The following is an 8,591-nucleotide window of genomic DNA, read 5'->3' as shown; positions in this document are numbered from 1 at the left end:
TCTGCCTCCTCCCTTCAAGCCAGTTTTGTATCCAAATGGCTAGTTCTCCCGCCATTTCATGTTGTTATCTAACCTTGCTAACCAGTCTGCTTTGTGGAACATCGTTCAGTGTCCATATAGACAACGTCCACAGTCTGCCTTCAATCATCTTTGTCACATCTTCAAAAAAACTCAATCAAGTTAGAGAGAGAGAATTTCCCACACACAAAGCCATGTTAACTATCCCTAATCAATCCTCGTCTTTCCAAATACATGTAAATCCTGTCCCTCAGAATCCCTTCCAACAACTTACCTACCACTGACGTTAGGTGGACTGTTCTCTTGTTCCCTGGCCTTTCCTTACCACCTTTTTTAAATAATGGCACCCATCTTCCAGCATCTCACCTGTCACAAACAATGATATAAATACCTCAGGGAGGGGCACTGCCATCACCTTCCTAGCTTTCCACAAATTTCTGGGATACACCTGATCAGGTCCCAGGGATTTATCAACCTTACTACTGTTTAAGACATCCAGTACTTCCCCCTCTGTAATATGGACACTTTTCAAGTTATCACTATTTATTTCTCCAAACTCTCTAGAATAGAATAGCATAGTATTTCTCCCACCTCCTGTTGTTCCATAGATGGCCTTGTTGATCTTTAAGGGGTCCTATTCTCTGTCCGGTTATTATTTTATCCTTAATGTATTGTAGAATCTCTTTGGATTCTCCTTAAACTATTTCCTAGAGATATTTCAAGTCCCCGTTTTGCTCTCCTGATTACCCTCGAGTATATTCCTGTAAAAACGTGATTCTGTCCGCCCAATTACTCCGCCACTGCCATATCTGCTCCCAGAAGAAGCAATTTCACTCCAGGACATCCCAGAAAGGTTTCCTCTTTCAAGGACCGGATTTCCCTCCCACTTGATCAACAATGCACTCCAACGCATATCCTCCACTTCCTGTACCTCCGCCTTCCCCCCACTCCTCCAACCACAATAAGAATATAATCCCCCGGTCCTCACCTGCCACCTACTAATCACCATTAACCTCTGCTATGTCCGCTACCTACAGTCAGACCCCACCACCAGGGATATATCTCCCTCCCCAGCCCTTTCTATCTTCCACAGAGACCATGGGATCTTTGGTGCTGATGTGCTGCCCTACGGATACCTCAGTCACTCACCCTGCCAAATGGCCTAGTGAGATTATCACTAGATGGATAATCCAGACACCCAGAAAACGTTCTGGGGCCCAGGGTTTGGATCCCGTCACGGCAGAGAGTGGAATGTGAATTCAATAAAAATTTGGAATTAAGAATCTATTAAAGACCATGAATCCATTGTTGATTACTGCAAAAAAAAAACATGAGATTAGCTAATATCCTTCAGAGAAGGAATCTGCCATCCTTACCTGGTTTGGCCTACATATGACTCCAGACCCACAGCAATGTGGTTGACCCTTTACTGCCCTTTGAGCCCAGCCAGTGACACCCTCATCCTGTGAATGAATAACAAAGAAGGTCAAGTCTTGTACACAACCATACTATTCTTACAGAGAAGTGATCTCTTAGTAAATTTGCTTCTCAACTCCCTGCTGACTATTGGGGAAGGGGGGTCAATAGTACCATCCCAATAAGGAGATCATCCCTTATTTCTCATTACCACCTGTATAGCCTGCTTGGATGTACTCACAGGAATACCCTCTTGAAGCCCAGCTGTAATGTTATCCCTAATCAAAATTACCTCTCCCCTTGCTCTGTTGCCCCCTTTCTATCTTTGCTGTAGCATCTATACACTGGAACATTAAGCTGCTGGTCCTATCCATCATTATGTCATGCCTCTGTAATTGCTATAATATCCCAGTGCGATATTCAAAACCATACCCTGAGCTCCTCTACCCGACCTATCGGGCCTCCCGCATTGAAATAAATGCAGTGTAACTGCTCATTCTGTGCCTTGCCCTTGTCTTCCTTGACTGTTTGACATCTGAACTGTACCAGTGTCAGACTTAGCTCTTCCCTCACTCTCTCTCTGGGTTTACCCACATTCCTTCACTGGTTTAATGCCTCCTGAATAGCACTAGCAACTCTTCCCTTCCAGTGCAGGTACAATCCATCCTTCTGATGGAGGTCAATTCTACCCTACAAGAGATTCCAATGATCCAACAATATGAACTCTTCTCTTCCGATATCATTAATACCAATAAACAACAGCCTCCCCTCAAAATGGTTATTCTCCCCTTTAAGAATATTCTGCTCCCTCTCTGAGACATCCTTATACAAAAATTACACATTCGAATAATAAACCTTACACTCATCAGGTCATCATAAAAGGATTACATGACACATTGAAGGTTTGGGGAGACCTTTTGAGTGAATGCGATGATTCAAAGGAGAATTTTTAAGCAGCAAATGGGATTGATCTGGAACACAACACTCACTCACACGCAATGCGAATATCCAGGTCCTGAGATATACTGAGTAATTCAATCAGAGTTTAGCAGAACATTTACTGAGATTACCATCTGAATGTCCACCTGTAATATCCTGTAATACAAGTTTATAAAATCTGTCACTATCAGTTCAAGTTAGAAACTCACACCATCCCCTCCTCGTGGCCCAGGATTACTGTACATATTACCCTTGAGGTCAACAGCAGTCAACTCAGGGGGAAATCTGTGGGTTTCTGGGAGATTCCAACTTGAGATCTCATGTGACTGAACACAGCAGTTCTTTGACACATTGGAGAAAATGATCCAAGCGTCAGTGAGATATGGGGAACAAGAATTACTTTCTTTTCTTTCATTCCGTGCTGCCGCTCTGCCTCATCAATAAGACATGGGTGTGAAAGGCTAATGCCTAACGATGGGCAAGTTGTCTCCATCCTGACCAATGTGTAGGAAGATCCTCCCAAACACTCCAAAGCGTATCCCAAAAAAGATAGCAACTCTGTCTGCTTCCCACTGCCCAGTGCTCCCAGTAAATGTTTGGAAGAATGGGAAGGGGGGGGGGGGGATATCTCCTAGAAAAGGCATAACTGTAAAGGTCTAAGAGGATTATGAAAAGTGAGAGATGTACAGGAGAAGGGGGCAACAAGTTGCCAGATGGTGTGTAACTTGGGAAAATGGGAAGTTGCTCATTTTGGAGGAGATAATAAAAGAACAAAGTACTATTTAAATGGTGGAAACCATAGAAAGCTGCACCACAAAGGGACCAGGAGTAATTGTTCAGAAAACACAGAAAGCTACCACACAGTTACAACATGGAACCAGGAAGGGGAATGGAACGTTTTGTTTCAAAGGTTCTCAGTACTAGAGTTTGGAGTATATACCTGAGAGTAACGTGTGGAAGTGCTGGTGAGACCACCATATCTGCAGTAATAAGAGCAGTTTTGGTCCCTTTAGATCAGGAAATGTGTCACTTTATTGGAGGCATTTCAGGGAAGATTCAATGAGATGATCCCTGGTTTGGAGGGATTATCTTTTAAATAAAGGCTGAAAAGGTTGGGACTCTACTCACTGGATTTTGGAGAAAGAGAGGTGATCTCATTGAGACAGATGGGATTCTTAAGGGGTTTGACAGGATAAATACTGAGAGGATGTGTCTGAGGGTAAATACTGAGAGGGGAGTTTGAAACCAGATTCTGAGTCACGGAATCAAGGGTTCTGTTTTGGATTCATCAAGATATTGTGACACCGACACGGGTAAGGGGTTTCAGTAGCAATGGAGCTGGGGTGAGGTGGAGAAAAGCAAGTTTTAAGAGATTGGGATTGTGTGGATGTCTGATCAGAAGGTCACCTTGGGGTCAGATGTAACAGCAATATTGTGAAGAGGGTCATTCTGCCTCAGAGAGTTCCCAGTGGGAGGGAGGGGCTCAGTAGAAAGGTAAAGGTAAGGCAATGGGTTTAACCGTGACAATGTTTCATTGGAGGAAATTGCAGCTATGTGATAAGCAGTTTGGTAACAGAGTAACAGTGGAGTAATGGAGAGGGATGATGGGGAGGGAGAGCTGGGCATCGTCAGTGTACATGTGAAACCTAACACAGTGTTTTTGGATGATATCACCTCCTGGCACTATGTACGTGAGATAGAGGAGAGACCAAGGATAGATCGTTGAGGGACACCAAATGCAAGTAATACAGAAAGGAAAGGGAGAGTGGAGATGGAACAGGATTTTCCAACAACGGTGAGGTCAAATATTAGTTTTTCACAGAATGGGAGAGAAGGACATAACCAAAAAAAGACCAACAGACAGAACAAGGAACAATATCTATGAATTGGCGAAGGGGAGTAATGAGGCGGCAGTGGAGGAAAGAGAGTTTGAAAGTGAGTTTAGCGAGGTTTGGGTAAAGGGTCAAGGTGAGCTCTGATAAGGCTTGACAAGAGACTGGAGAAAGATGTAGGTTTAGGACAAAATCCAGGAACACCACGTGAGGCAGTTTGGCTCAGTGGGCTAGCGGGAGGGAGAGAAGCAGCAGATCAGATTATCTCAGTCTTAGTGTCAGAGAAATTCCATGTGCTCCTCACTCGGTGTTGGAGGGGAGGATGGAGGAGAAAGGATGATGGACAGTGTTTTACAAAGAAACAAAACCAGGGTTAGTGATATTCAAAACGAGTGAACAAACCTGATGTATTTAGCTTTTATCCTGAATATTAAAACAAACTACTGAAGTCCTGGTTCGAATCCCGTCTTGGCAGATGGTGGAATCTGAATTCAAGAAAAAAAATGTTAGGAATCTCCTGATCTCCATGGAACCATTGTCAATGGCGAAAAAAATCCTGCCAACCTGACAGCGGCCCAGCCAGCTACTCACTGTACTAATCACTGCAAAGTCTCAACACAGGAATGAAACTGGATGGACCAGTTGGCAACTAACAAGGCACCAGAAATTACAACCACAGAATCAGCCCTCTCGATGGTGCAACGTCTTCCTCACTAACATATGGTTTTTGGTTCCAAAATGTCGAGAGCTGTCTCACAGACTAGTCAAGGAACAGCCTGACTTAGTCATACTCACGGAATCATCCCTTACAGACAATGACCAGACACCACCATCACCATCCCTCGATATCGAGAGTGTGGTGCTGGAAAAGCACAAAAGGTCAGGCAGCATCCGAGGAGAAGGATAATTGACGTTTCGAGACTCAGCCCTTCATAACCCTGACCTGCTGGGGTTTTTCCAGCACCAGACTCTTGACTCTGATCTCCAGCATCTGCAGTCTTCACTTCTTCGTGAAATCTCTGGATATGTCCTGTCCCACCGGCAGGACAGACCAGGCAGAGGTGGTGGCACCTTGGTGTACAGACAGGGAGGATTTGCCCTAGGAGTATACAGCATTGACTCCGGAGACCAGGATGTCTCATGGCTCCTGCCAATTACCACGTACCGTTCTCCCTTGGCTGATGGATCAGTTCTCCTTCATGTTGAACATTTGGAGGAAGCACTGAGGGAGTAAAATGGTGTCAAACGTACTCCGTGTACAGGATTTCAATGTCCACAATCGAGACTAGCTCTGCAACAGAATTACTGACTGAGCTGGTCAGGTCCTAAAGGATATAGCTGCTCAACTGAGTTTGCAGCGGGTGGTGAGGGAACCAACAAGAGTGTAAAACATCCTTGATCTCATTGTTATGAATTGACCAGCTGCAGATACATCTGTCCATGACAGTATCAGTACGAGCGACCATCACACATTCCTTTTGGAGACAAAGTCTTGCCTTAAAGTTGAGAAAAACCTCCATTGTGTTGAGTGACACTATCACCGTTCTAAATGGGGACAGACTTCGAAGAGATGTAGGATCTCAAACTGGGTATCTCTGAGGCACTGTGGGACATCAACAGCAGCAGAACTGTACTCCAGCACAATCTGTAATCTCATGGGTTTGTAAATCCCGCTCTCACCCATCACAATGGACAGTAAAGGAGGGCATGCCATGAACAGCACCAGGCAGATCTAAAAATGAAGTGCCAACCTGGTGAAGCTATCAAACAGAACTACCTGCATATCAATCAGCATCAGCAGCAAGCAACAGAGCTCAGTGATCCAACATCCAATGGAACAGATCGGAACTCTGCAGTTCTGCCACGTCCAGTTGTGAACGGTGATGGACAATTAAACAACTCACTGGAGGAAGCATCACAGATATCCCCACCTTTACTGATGGAGAGGCCTCACACATCCATGCACCAGATCAGATGACAGCATTTGCAGCAATCTGCAGCCAGAAGTGTAAAGTGGGATGATCCATCTTAGCCTTCTCCAGTGGTTTCCAACATCACAGATGAGTTTTAAGCCAGTTCGATTAAGTTTGAATAACATCAAGAAATGGTTAAGTAGTGCAAAGTCTACGGGCCCTGCCAATATTCTGGCAATAATACTGATGGTTTGTGCTCCAGAACTTGCCACCCACCGAGCCAAGTACCGCTCCAGCACTGGCATCTACCGACAATGTGGAACATTGCCCAGGGATGTTCAACACAAAAGCACAGGGCAATCCAACCCAGGAAATTTCCCTCCATCAGTCCACACTCGATCAGCAGTAAAGTGATGGAAGATGTCATTAACAGGGCTACCAAGCAGCAACTGCTCAGCAACAGCCAGCTGAGCGACACTTATTTCAGGCTCCACCAGAGCCACTCAGCTCCCGATTGTGTTACCGCCCTGATTCACAACCTGACAACCAGCTGAATCCCAGAGGTGAGGTGAGTGTGATAACTCAGTCCCACTCCAACACCACTATTTCTAGCTGATTCCACCCTTGCCTCAGCTCATATACTTTCATCAACCTTGTGTTATCTCCATACTTCATTTTCCAAACACACTCAGGGCCAGCTTCCCACATTCAACCTCCCTGTAATCTCAAGAAAGTCTAAATCTCTGCTTGTTGATTCATCAAAAGGCTCCTAATTATAATCAACAGCATACAGCCATAGGGATGTACAGCAAGGAAACAGACCTTTCGGTCCAACTCGTCCATGACGACCAGATACCCCAACCCAATCTAGTCTCACCTGCCAGCACCTGGCCAATATCCCTCAACTTAAAATTCTCACACTTGATTTAATTCCTGGCTGTGATAATCCCTAGCTCCCTGCACCACACACACTTTGAGACCTCGACAACCCATTTTCTTCGAGACTCCCAAATATTTGTGAATTCATTACTTCACCTGTGTGGCTATTTCTACAGTTGCTGAAGCAGCATGGTCTGAAATTCGCAGCCAAAACCTCACAGGTCTGCTTTCCACCTTTAAGACATCCCTAAAAACCTGCTTTTTGGCAATTTGGTCATCTGACCTAATATCTCCATTTCTGGCCTTATGTCTAAAGTTGTCAATAGTATTTTTGTGAAATTATAAGCATGATAATAAAAATACAAACTATTGTTGATTTGGACATTATTTTCAAACCATCACTGTGGCTGAATGAATAATCTCAATGCCACTTACCCAACCACATTGTCGGAGCACCTTCACCACTCAAACTGCAGCTGTACAAGAAAGTCAAACATTGCCCTCTCCACAAGCAACAGGGCTTTGGCATTAATCACTGGTATCTGTGGAAGGAGAAACACAGTTGATGTTTCAGGGAGTGCAAAATGGATTACAGGGAATGAAAATGGTGCAGAATTTGATAGTCAGAAATGGAAGGAAAATACACTTGCTTGTTGGGAAAAAAGAATTCTTGACTGTCAAAAATATTCAAGAAAAAAATAATCTGATAATAGAGCAGCACATGGTCAGGGGCTGGGCCGCAGTGAAAAACTCATTTACAAACGGTCTATAAAAGTAATAATACATAGTAAACAGACCAAAAATACACCCATGGTTCGAGACTGAGGAAGCTAGATATTGACAAAGTGGTGATGAGGGAGCCCAGAGGTGAATCAGAGCTGTATTGGCTGCGATGATCACAATAACTCTAAACTGGAGAAAGGCTGCACATGCGCCTGGCTGCACTTTGCCCCCTACAAAGATGGCGGCGGTGCACATGTCCAGTGAATCGTAGTCCCGAATAAAGATGGCGGCGCTCACTCAGGCCTGCAGCCGCGCAGAGGCAATTCCCCATTTACTGCAAACACGGGACTGGGACGTTCAAATTTGTGTTTTCCGACGTGCACAATTTGTTTGTAAAACCTCTCCGCTCATAGCAACACAGTTTTTCTCCCGTTTCCCTGTTTATTTCTTTCCTTACCGTATCCTTTCTCTCCATAACTTCACGAGCATTCATTACAGTTACTCTACGCCCCGCGCGAGGGTGATCACATGGTTTAGTTTAGCTCCGCCCTTCATTCACTTTGATTGGTTGGAGGACCAACATCCCGCTAGGTCATCCAGCTCCGCCCACCGTCCTTTCATTGGTCCGGTGCTGACATCAATCACCCGGGGGTCCCTTTATTGGCTAGAGCATGCAGTGTGTCCTGCTTTAGCTGATATGTTGGGTAATGTGATGGGAGAGTTTACTGAGGGTCAGAATTCCCTTTGTGTGAGCTCTGCAGTAGATTTCCTTTATTCATGGAGGGAATTGCCTTCCTCGTCATGACTGAATAGCTATGATTGATGAATCAATGCCATCTGAATCAGTACATAAACACCCCATTTTCACAAC

At 44.7% G+C, this 8,591-nt stretch overlaps 1 long non-coding RNA gene across 1 annotated transcript; it reads right to left on the bottom strand.

Moving 5' to 3' along the window:
- Positions 1-1,393: 1,393 nt before the first annotated feature.
- On the bottom strand, positions 1,394-7,869 carry LOC148136664 (uncharacterized). Its single transcript, XR_015754491.1, has 3 exons — positions 7,433-7,869; positions 4,608-4,690; positions 1,394-1,481 (listed from the first exon to the last, which is right to left on the bottom strand). It is a non-coding gene; the product is annotated as an uncharacterized LOC148136664 (long non-coding RNA).
- Between the last annotated feature and the right edge of the window lie 722 nt (positions 7,870-8,591).

The sequence above is a fragment of the Chiloscyllium plagiosum genome, unplaced genomic scaffold (assembly GCF_037043375.1).
Source record: "Chiloscyllium plagiosum isolate Xiang-an unplaced genomic scaffold, Cpla_swu_hap1 HiC_scaffold_45, whole genome shotgun sequence".
Lineage (NCBI taxonomy): Eukaryota > Metazoa > Chordata > Chondrichthyes > Orectolobiformes > Hemiscylliidae > Chiloscyllium > Chiloscyllium plagiosum.
This window is presented reverse-complemented; position numbering and strand designations above follow the sequence as displayed.